Raw genomic sequence first — 12,500 nt, forward strand, 5'->3', positions numbered from 1 at the left:
CGTGGCAGCGTTAGCAAGTGCCACCGGAGTGCCAAGCTCTCTATCCCTCCTCCACTGTCATAGTATTGATGGATTTCGTCCTGTGCTTCCAGTCAGGCCACCTTTTGTTTATGTTGCTGTTGGGGAATGCTGTTCTCGAATTAAAGGACGAGAGAAAATCATCTTTGAAACAATTTTTTTTTTCAAAATGCTTTTTCTAGTTTTCACCGGGCCTCGTTCAGTACTTGTTTCTGTTGTGAGAGATTGATCCACATTAAAGTTATTGTTATGAAATGAAAAAAAAGAAATGAGGGAGGAGGAAGGGCAGAGATTGATCTGTTGATAGTGTAGCCGTTGGCTTGAATCCAATAGGTTTGTGTGTGCGTGTACTGTTGCCATGTGGCACAGAGTGACTGGCCTTTGTAGTACACCGAGTCGCGGATTGAAAAAAAGAGAGAGGAAGATCAGATTGATTTGGAGAGAGAGAGAGAGAGAGAGAGAGAGAGAGAGAGAGAGAGAGAGAGAGAGAGATTTTGGCCAAGTCGAACGAGATGAGAGATTTTTCCAAGATTCTTTTCATATTCTTCCAATTTCCTCTCGACTCTGGAAGGCTCGTATGTTGCACGGTCTATTAAGTAATTCCTGGAGCTGGTGTGCGTGAAAAGGTTACCTCTTGAATTATTTGCATTTAGGATATTGCAGACCTGAGAGCTGTTGAGATAAGGCGCTTTCGCCTCTCCGATTGTATTTCGAGATGGAGAATGATTTATTCTATTTTATTTAGTAGCTTACTCGAGACCACTTGAACGGGGTTGCTGTTAGACGGTGGTTCGATATCATTTTCTATATGTTGTTAGTATCATATTTTGTGGTCTTTGGTTGGGATCGGATAATGTCTGAATAGCATTCGCTTGAGGTATGTGGATTTTAACATTGACAATCCCCTCTTTGATTATTTCCTCACACTCTTTTGGAGGGAATAGAGTGGAAGAGATCATTTAAAATCCACGTTGAACTTATGAATTTACCATCTGAGTATTTAATTCCAGAAGTGTAATGAATTATATTATATATATATATATATATATATATATATATATCATTCGTTATATATATACATATATATATATATATATATATATATATATATATATATATATATATATACTATATATATGTCTATATATATATATATATATATATATACATATATATATATATATATATATATATATATATATATATATATATATATATATATGATGTGTTCAAAACTTGTCTTTCTTCCTGCATTGGTTCAAGATGTGTCCATAAAGTTGAATGTTAATTTTGCTTGGATTTTACAGACTGTTAGTGATCATCGAATCCAAATAAGAATAGGCTAATAAGTAAGTGCGCTTTTAATGCGCACATATATGTGTATTTATATATATATATATATATATATATATATATATATATATATATATATATATATATATATATACATATACATATATATATATATATATATATATATATATAATATATTGATATATATATATATATATATATATATATATATATATATATATATATATATATATATATATATATATATATATAGGTTGGAATTTCGAAATTTTCGCAGTTGCATAACTCAGGTACAAAATTTGCCATTAAAGTCGAAATAGTTTTTGTTTTCCTTCAGAAAACTGGCAAATATATACAGAAATTTGAATAATAAAGGAGAGATATTCCTTTTGATTGAAAAAGGGTTGAGTGAAAAATTGATGTATAAGTGTTTTTTTACTGTTTTTTTTTAAACGTAGACTAGTGCTCTTCGTATACACTCATGAAGGAAATAGTGAAATAAGGTGTTTTAGATATGTATTCTTATCGAATATGAATTCCACCCCGAGTCTCTTGCATATAAGCCCACCCGATGAATCGGGTAGTTAACGTCGACAGAATCTGCGGTCCAATCCACCTTAATTGACTAGTCAAAACCATTTATTTTTTTTTAACGTTTTATTTTCATCCCGTTGACGCTATAAAGTCGTTAACAGACTATATTGCGGCCGCACTTTTTCATATGCAACTGGGTGGAAATTTGACGGTGAAAATAAAGAGTGAAAATGGAATCAAGCGAGAAAATTTACATAGGCTTCTAGTTAGGGGTGTCACACTTGATTTATTGAGTGGAAATGGCACGTCGCCCACCCTCATCCCCACCAGGAGAGAAAACAACACACTCTCACAAGTGGAGAGAGAGAGAGAGAGAGAGAGAGAGAGAGAGAGAGAGAGAGAGAGAGAGAGAGAGAGAGAGAGAGATTTATTGCGAATTGTCTGGCGTCATAACTACCAGGGTCACTGGCGCCAAAACCGGAGGGAGAAGGTGGGGGTCGGTTTCCTTTGTCCTCTAAATATCCATATATTGTTTTCAGGCATCGGGATTTTTTAATAGACTATTGTGTGTCCTGAAACTGGAGAATTTTAATTTTCCAGTTTATATCTTCGATATTCGTTTGAAATTGATTAAAAAAAAATGTGCGAAAGAGTGTAATGAAATCATAAGTTTTTAAAGCTTATATTCTTCATTCATCAATTGATTTATTAATATAAGATAAATTACATTTATCAAGTAAAGTTTTTTCTCATATATTTGGATGCATTGTTCCAACATTATAAATTTTTTTCAGTGCACTTACAAATGTAGCCTGGATATTTTTTATCGAAATCATATGGTCTGGCTTGCAATCAAAAATAATTTTTTACTAAAAAACGAACAGATTAACATTGAATTTGTTTTATTTTTTTATTTTTTTATTTACATTTTTTTATTGATGAGAGTCCATTAAGACAAGAAGCAACTCGGAATACGTGTTGATTTATGCTTCTGGGTATTTATTTAATACTCAGAAGTGAATAACTATGCTAAAACAGGGTAATTTCGAAGAATGGTGTTAATACTAATATAAATATGCCTATTTATGTGGAAAGGCTGCTTTCTGTACATTTTTATTCTGACAAAATATAAAGGTAGGTTTCTTTCAGCAAGAATTTTCTCAGCAGTAAATGTTATTCTAACTAGAAGCATTACTTTTGCACTGATACCGTAATCCATAATCTATTTTCCTTCACTGTTTCCTAGAGAGAGAGAGAGAGAGAGAGAGAGAGAGAGAGAGAGAGAGAGAGAGAGAGAGAGAGAGAGAGAGAGAGAGAGTATGGAAAGTTACTTAAGAATTTTTTCTTAATTCGCTTCTAATTTGTCATTTTTTCTTAATACTGTACAAAGAGACATAGAAAAAAGACAATTCAGGGTGATGCTATTTCAATAACGGCGTCGGGCTGAAGGGAAAGGAGGCTTTGTGTATCTATCATTAGACATCGTTAAACCCGGTAATGAGACGACGCAGTAATGATGATTGGGATGTTGAGAATGACAGCCATCAAAGATGAACAGTAAACGGGGCATAGACGAATGGAAGCAGGAATAATAACAACATTGCGCTAATGGCGTTTCGGAGCCTAATGGATAAGGGATAGAGACTAATGGTTGGGTCGGGAGATTACGAAACGCAACTTCGTGGAAAAGTGGTGTCGAATCGGGGTTTTGTGATGGGATTGTGAAGATGGGATTGAAGGAAAGGACAAGGGTGCTCTTTACATGGCCTCGTGTATGGGTTAGGTATCATTAGTTTTCGTGTTCTTGCTCATACAAGAAAGAAGTGTCCCATTCATGTAGGATTCCGGGAATAAAACTTGAATGAAGCAAGTACACAAAAGGAAAATATTTTAATAAACTGTATAGATATTGAAATTTGAGTAATATTATCAAAATATTTGATAAAAAGATATTAAACTCCTCATAGGAGTTGCTATTTATAGTAAACCATCAGAATAATGCCAGATGTTTAAAAGTGTACCATTAGTTCAGATGAACAAGTACAGAGGGACAAGTGGCTTCGAGTCGGGACTAATTTTCCATCTTGAGTAAACGATTTCATTGTGTTAGGAAAATAGTAGTTGATTTTCTTTGTTCTTCGCTGGTTGTGGGCAGATGGAATACTCCCTTGGAAACGAGACCTATTGAGAGAAATATTAGGCTTCTGCATGTGTCTAAGGATGGGATGCCGTAAAGGGAATTGTATTGTCTTTCGATAGAGTAATAAGAGATACGGACTGGATTTGGGGGTCGACACCAGACATTCCGTTTTAGGAGATCGGGCAATTTGGAATATTAAATAGTTTGTTATATTCTATTCTTAGATTTCATTGCAAGTAATTTTAGCAATACTGTATTATTATTATTATTATTATTATTATTACTAGCCAAGCTACAAACCTAGTTGAAAAAGCAGGATGCTATGAGCCAGAGGGCCCCAACGAGGAGAAATAACCCAGTGAGGAAATGAAACAAGGAAACAAACAGACTACTAGAAAAGAAATGAACAATTAAAATAAAATATCTTAAAAATAGCAACAACATCAATATAAAATTTTTATGACAATTTGAAATGATTTTAGTCTTTTTAAAGCTGTGGGTTATAAATATGAAATATATCATGATAAAAGCAAAAGTCGAAAATAAAATATTTTATTTTTTCGTTGCTAAAAGTAAATACGAAGTCGCTGATGCCTGCGGTTACAGAAAAAAAAGCGGCAACATCAGATCGTGTGCGTGATTGATGGAGCAACGACAGGAAATGACTCTGAGGGGAACAGGCGTATTGAAATGTTAATGTTGGTGCTGAGCAGACATTTTCTTTCGTCTTTTTATTTCAAGGTTTGATTAGACGGTGGTAGCATAAACATCGGTAGATTCAAGGTCCATAGAATAGGTATTCTATAGACCTGGAGTAGATTATTCATAGGTCGTTTGCACCTCGTGAAGATATGAAATACATGTTCAGTTGTGGATTGACTTCGACCTAAGTTGCTCTTTACGTTGAACCAAAGAGATTTTATGAAATCGAATTTTAGTGACAAGAAAACAAATAAATTAGAAAATAATTAATAATAAAAATATGTTAAAACCAGCATGTCATAGAAAGTAGCGCCAGGATTATTTTATGGATTCTTTGTGGGTGATCTATAGTGCGTGTGTATATATATATATATATATATATATATATATATGTATATATATATGTATATATATATATATATATATATATATATATAAAGATTATATATTTATATATATATAAATATATATATATATATATATACATACATACATACATACATATATATATATACATACATACATACATACATACATACATATACATATATATATATATATATATATAATGTATATGATTCCATTTCTTGTAGCACCTGGTGGAAGGTAATAAGAGAAATGGTCTTGATAATAGCAGACGATATGAACGGTTTCCCTGAGAAACTATTTGACAAGAAGTAGATCTCACCTTCTCTGCCACCCTCTTCTGGAAATTGCCGAGTCTCAGCTTTCCCTCTTCCCCCCTTTGGCTCGAATAGAATTGGACAAGAAAGAAGGGATTTCTCAATTTCTAGACAGTTAAACGTGGAAGTTTTATTCCGAGTTTTTGCTGGTGGAAACCGAGGGAATACTGTGAAGTTTTTATTCGTTTAATTTGCCCTTGAGATCCTCAATTGCTTGCATGTACAGAAATCCTAATGTAGTTATCACCAGTTGCTTTTCAACACCTGCCGTTGCGTGAATCCTGTTTTATATTGTATGATTTAGAATATTCGTACGGTACTTTTGAACCCCTTTTTGCACGGCCAGATCACACGCAAACGCGCATACTTCAGAAATCATTAACCCCTTCCTATGAATTGTGCTTCGGCAAAAGACACAAATGCCTCGGGTAATTCACCCATTGATTTGTTTGATCTAGGAAGCGATTTGATTGGTTGACTGTCGAAGTACTCCACCGATGATACTGCTGGCGATTTCCTGCCTTTGGCTCTTTCCCCTCATCTATTGGGGAATTTATTAACGTTTATTAGGGAAAATTATACGGCGTGTCTTGTTTATGCAACGTTTTTTTCTTTATTCCGGTGAGGAGAGCAGAAACGCTTGGTGTTGACGGGGCGTACCTTGTCGAAGCTACAGAGTACCACCGTGTGTATGTGTGTGTGTGTGTTTGTGTTTGTGTTTGTGTGTGTATGTGTGTCCAGATATTGAAGCGAATATGGTTCGTAACTTCGAATTCCCTCTCCTTTTGAAATAAAAACAGCTCATAAATCAATTTCGATAAGTGCTTCAATAGCATATATTCGACTCCTGACCCGGGTAGAGGCACTTATAAATGAATTTCCCCTTGGGGCCTTTATCCCCGTGTCATAGTGTTATTAAAATTATTTTGGTGCAATATTTGATAAAAGGAGTCTCTCTCTCTCTCTCTCTCTCTCTCTCTCTCTCTCTCTCTCTCTCTCTCTCTCTCTCATACACCTACAGACAATGGAGGGTGTTAGAGACCCGGGTGTTTTGCTCTTTTCGGCCGACAGAGCAGCCTTAAGAACGATGCAATTATAGAATTATTCCAAGTAATAAAGCAACGCCAAGGAATTACCGTTGTGTTTGCCGCTTGCATCGTACGCGGTCCGTGACCGGTTGTAATAACTCCGTCGTCTTTACGGTTTGCAGGATTTCGGCGCACTTGTTGTACTGAGCGGGAGGGCCTCGCCCCTCCTTCAATTTACTGCCAGATGAGAAAATAAGCTGCAAATCCTGTTGTTTGGGAATATGTGCGATCTACTATACTGTACTCTCTCTCTCTCTCTCTCTCTCTCTCTCTCTCTCTCTCTCTCTCTCTCTCTCTCTCTCTCTCACACTATATATATTACAACGCACTTTCACAGTATACATATAAAATGATAGAAGAATTATGCATGTTTTAAACAAAATAAAACGAACACATTTCATTGAATCTAGGTACGAAAGTAAAACTTGAAATTTTGATAAAAAAAAAACTGCAAAATCTTAATTAGACTATATAAGCAAAAACTCTATATATATTAATGGGAGCATAGGAATATATTTGTCTTGCTTAAAGTTTAGGAAGAGACACGACCCTCGATCTAAAACTTTCGAAAAAATAACGAATAATCTTTACAAGTCTCATAAAGGTAATTTCTGTAATTATGAAAACTTGGACAGGCAAAATGAGTCATTAAAAAAATTAATTAGGATAACCTTGAGAAGCCTTGATAACGGAGAGGATATAATGCTTTTAATACTCGTGATAAAAGTAACTTGTGACGTCTTTTCGTAAAGGGCATTCCTTCCGGTAGCAACAGCGTATTGTTGTAATATATATATATATATATATATATATATATATATATATATATATATATATATATACATACATACATACATATTTACTGTACATGTATGTATGTATGACCCAAGGACAAATCCATTACACTGAAGTAAATACGTCATAGTACAAATACGCAGCAGCACTTTTGAAATAATCGTAATGGTAAAAAAAAAAAAATTACCCATAAATTATTAAACTAATTTCAACGAAACTATTATCAATGGTGATAATGCCAGCAGCAATAGCATGTTCCTATTATAGCTATTCATTTGATCAACGAAGCAATATTATACCTGGTCTCTATTTTGATGGAGGACCAAGAAAAGCTTTCGGAAAAACCACATTTGAGAGAAAACTTGTCCCAGAAAGGTTTGCTTAGAACCGGAAAGGTAAAACCATCCACTGCCACTTTGCTTTTAAAGGGAAAATACGTCTGTAAGGACCAAAATGATAATGACGATGTTGACGAAATCGTGCAGGGCACATGCTAGAGCAGCTGTGAGAGAAATGAAAACAGCATGTGCATAACGAGTAAATATCTTGTGCCTGGACTGTGATCATTGATGGTGATATGATCAGTTTTGATTTAAGTTCAGATTATTCCTTGCGTGAATATTTAACTTTTGAATGAATACTAGTTTGTCTCTTATTGATTAACTCAATCTAATGTGAACGATAAATGCGATTTCGCAGAATAGTATAAAAATCAATTGTTTTGAATAAAAGAAAACATTAAAATTACACACAGAAACTCTGTTCGGATATCAAATTATCGTTTTTATTAATTATATAGCTGGTAGTTTTTCGTCACAGAATATCTTGTGGTAACCCTAAAGAAACCTTGATTTTATGAGATTGAACATGGCAGTAATTTCCGTAATTTTATATCTCTAAAACACCTTTTCTAGAAAAATAAATGTGTATTTGATTCGTTGAAATAATAGCCATGATGGTAACTCGCCAAAACAATACCTCGTTATATCATTAGAACTTATGAGCTTTTACAATTTTGCTTTTGTGTGTGTATGATGTTACCACGTTCTGGACGCCCACTGGCGTTTACAGAAATCGAGGGAAGAACCAAAGACTCATAGGATCTCGATTAATTTCCAGTGTAAAAGAAGACGTCTAGTTGAATTAATAGGGGTGATGGCTGGGTTGGATTTGATACAATGAGAGCACCCAAAGATAACCATTTGTTGGAATATCGAAATTTCAATACCGGTAGCAACAGCACAATTCAACTGACGTCAACTTTTAGTCGGAATCTATTTATGCAAAAGGTAATCCCGAATTTAATTTTCCCTCATATGATAAATCTAAACTAAGTCTTTTTTTACTAGAAGTTCGAACGGTAAAAATTTGTTTTCACGCAATAAGTTGAAAAATTTATAAATGGTGAAAAATAGAATGGCAAAAATAGCTGGTGTTAGGAGAATCTCCAAAAGTTATTCTCACATTGTTTCCGCTACAGTTATAAGTTACCTTTGACCCTGCCCCTTCCTTTGGAGGAACATCCTCCAGTGGTGCGTAGGGCCTTAGGGCACGTCGCGCAAGTAGGTGGTCCAATTAGAGGGGCGTCAGAAAGTTGGTGGGTCAATAAAAAAAAAATCATCCCCCATCCACCATACTCCCCTACCTGTTTCCCACCCCCATCCTTACTTCCTGTCCTCTCTTGGGCCCTTTTAAGGAGGAGAAGAGTACCTTTGTTGGGATCAGGTAGGTAGATTAAAGAAATTACACGCACTTCAAAGGTAATAGTGAGAACGCACGTTTATATTTACAGATTTGAAAGAAGAGGATGTGCTAAACTCATCGCGGTAAAATTAATGTTGTCGATGTCGATATGAATAATGAGATTTTTCTGAGTGACTAAATGTTAGCTTTTGCAATGAAGAGAATGATGATAAAGTATTGGTCGAATGTTCCATCATGATTGTAAAAGGAAGTTGCAGGTAATATCAGTCTTAGTAAAGTTAAATTGCTTCGTGATATTTGTAAAGTGGATTTTAAGAGTTTTTTTTCTGCAAAAATATTGATGTTTCTGTTGAAATACTGTAGTTTACGTATTTCTTTGATACGTGTCTCTGGTAAATGATCGCTTATCTCCCAGGTGTCGGCGTTGGATTAATGAGATTTTCCAGTGGCTCTAATCTGCATTTTAATAGACAACCAACTTCTTTAATCTGCTTCTTAATCTCCTGCATTGCGCTGACGACACGATGAGAGGTACCTACACATCGTAAGAAAAACTGGGACCATTGTCCTTAATGACGTGCAAATTGTTCAAGTCGTGTTACGTGTTTAAATGTCTTTTATTTCTATAAGTTAGCTAATTCGGGTCATTAAATGAACACTTTTATTAGGTAGAATACTGAACTTACTGTTGCGTCTCCTATTTTAGCAGGTTTTGTATTTTGTTGCCTAGCCCCTGTATCTAAGCTGATTGTTTTTGCCTTTAAAACAGATTAAGTTTTATTTAATAAGAACCTTTTAGATAACAAGATAACGAAAGTTTTGTTATCAGCTGGTGGAATACAACGCGGAAGCCCCAGTGAATTATTATTTTCCTGTTTACACACCTCTTATCTAAGACCCATTTGTTGTTTCCAAGACTTTACCTTCTGTAAATGTAATCCGGAATTTAAAAAGATAGTGTAATACACGGTCTGCATTTTGTTGCAGGAGTCGTTGTTGGTATTCATGATTAATATTTATGGAAATAAAAGTGCGATTTAAGAAATTATTTAGAGCGAAGTGCGTATAAAAAATATAATATATTTGTGACCTTCAAAGGTTGAAATCCCGACCATACGTCTAGATTTTTATTTTTAGCGATTTCTTTCGATAGAAAATAAGTAAAAGTATGCCATAGAGTGAAACACGAGGGAAAAAGGGTTAAGTGTGAAATTGGAGAAGGCTGATTCCTGCCTGTCGTAAAGAACTCTCAAACCCCCCCCCCCCACCACCACCACCACCAAGAAGAAGACGCCTTTATTATAACATTCTTCTCGTTTCTTTACGGACAGAAAGAGAGACCACACAACCTTTTATTTGAAAGAGCTCTCTCTCTCTCTCTCTCTCTCTCTCTCTCTCTCTCTCTCTCTCTCTCTCTCTCTCTCTCTCTCTCTCTCTCTCAGTTTGTCGTCAGCTGTTTATATCATAATCTTTAGTCTTCAAATTGGTTGCAAGCTTCTCTTAAAGTGGAAGTTGTTATTGCAAATTCCAGGAGTTTTAGGTTTTGCCCTCAATATGCGAGTACTGGTTGAACTGCTGATGCTTACCTGTCGGCAGGGCAGCCAAAAGTGTATTGGCTTTCTTTATGTTTATATATGTCGTGGTGACAGCGGGAAATGCACCGACCATCTTAAAGCTAATAGTATTTTCCTCATTGCCGAGTGTACTGTAGGCTTAACGGTGTGGGTTGGTAACGTCCTCATTAAATTTTTGTGAAGTATGTTAAAGCTATTTCTTGGTTGTTATATTCTGATTTTTGCTTTGGTTTTGAAAATCCGGGATTTTTAAATATGTGTTTTACTACATAAATTGCACCATTCCTTGTGTTACCGTTAATAATATGATATAGAGCGGGGATCCAATAAAGGTATAAAGCTAAAATATTTGAGGTTGATTGGGATTAAGTTGAGAAGCAACTAAGTGTAATAAAATATTAGATATTTAAAGAAATGTGTTGACTTGTTTTACTCTTCGATGATATATATATCATCTTCCTTCGTCTTGCGGATAAATAAGGCTTTAGTGTTAGTTGTAATGGTCAGTGGTGTAAACTGCGCTGACTGCAATTGTATTGAGAGAGAGAGAGAGAGAGAGAGAGAGAGAGAGAGAGAGAGAGAGAGACTTAACGATAATGGTAATCGCATAATGAAGCAGAATCCATCGATTGCCATTTGATTAACATTGTATTAAACAAATCTGTGAGCGTCATGTTTTCCAAATCCGGTGTGGAACGAAAGAGCCATGGATGGTGTCACATCCAATGTTTGGTAAGATTCCCTGTCACCCGTCACCCGAAAAGGATGAAAGAAGGAAGGGGGAGGGGTTCAGCGAATGAAATTCCATACGAAAACCCCTCCGCCCCTTTCCCCTACATCCTAACCCCCTCTTGAGGTTAATGGTTATGCCTAGACACGCTCCATTGTGATGCGTATAATCCCCTGCCTGGCTACTGGTGTTTGTTTGTGTTTTTTTTCTGTTGTGGGTTGGGCCGGGTTGCCAAGGGAAAGTCAAACAAATGCAATGGGGAAAAATAAAATGCGGGGCAACCCCAATTGCTGTATTGCTATCTTTAATTATTTTCAAACTAATATTAAATTTTTGTTGATAAGATTATTGATAGTTGCAGTTTTCATGTTCTACCTCGATTGTTTTATCAGTAGGTTAAAGTGAAAATTAAGAACCATTGGAAAGTGAGTAATACCTAATATCCTTTTTTCAGTTCTTTACATATTGCGAAAAGTCGGGTTTGATCTTCTTTCATTTTTTTTCTTCCTCTTATTATGTTATAATTTTTTTTCAGGATTTGACAACGGTGGAATACTTTTTTACCCTTTTTAATATGATTAAGTCTCTCTCTCTCCTCTCTCTCTCTCTCTCTCTCTCTCTCTCTCTCTCTCTCTCTCTCTCTCTCTATGTGCATGGACCCTCCTGGGGTTGGGAATTTACCTGTCTCGTGTCTTAGCTGACCGGGTGGGTAGTTAGTATTTCGTGTTGTAGTTTCATAAATACATAACTTCAATGGCCACGGGCTGTTACATTGTTATTATTTATTCTTGTGTCCATTATTAAAAACGTAAATGTATTCAGGTCTTTCCTTCATGAATTATGGCATTTTTAATTCCGGTCCTCTCCTCTCTCTCTCTCTCTCTCTCTCTCTCTCTCTCTCTCTCTCTCTCTCTCTCTCTCTCTCTCCTCTCTCTTCGTTTTATTTTGCTTAAGACACGCCTGGACATTTTTTTGCTGCACGAAGAGATTCTTTGTTATTCGGAATGGAAAGAAGCCATCTCTGCAAAGCAGTATTAATTCTGAGCTCTTTGCAAGAAGACAGAGTAATTATTCGGTTGACTCTAGCCTGGAGCTCAGTTTTTGTAGCAGAACAATACCAGTTGCCCCTACAATATTAAAGCAGGAACATCACCCATATGTAGGAGTAGAGGAAGGAAAGAGTAGAAATAAACTACAGTAAGGGAAAAGAAATTATAT

The sequence above is a fragment of the Palaemon carinicauda genome, chromosome 2, assembly GCF_036898095.1.
Source record: "Palaemon carinicauda isolate YSFRI2023 chromosome 2, ASM3689809v2, whole genome shotgun sequence".
Classification (NCBI taxonomy): Eukaryota; Metazoa; Arthropoda; class Malacostraca; order Decapoda; family Palaemonidae; genus Palaemon; species Palaemon carinicauda.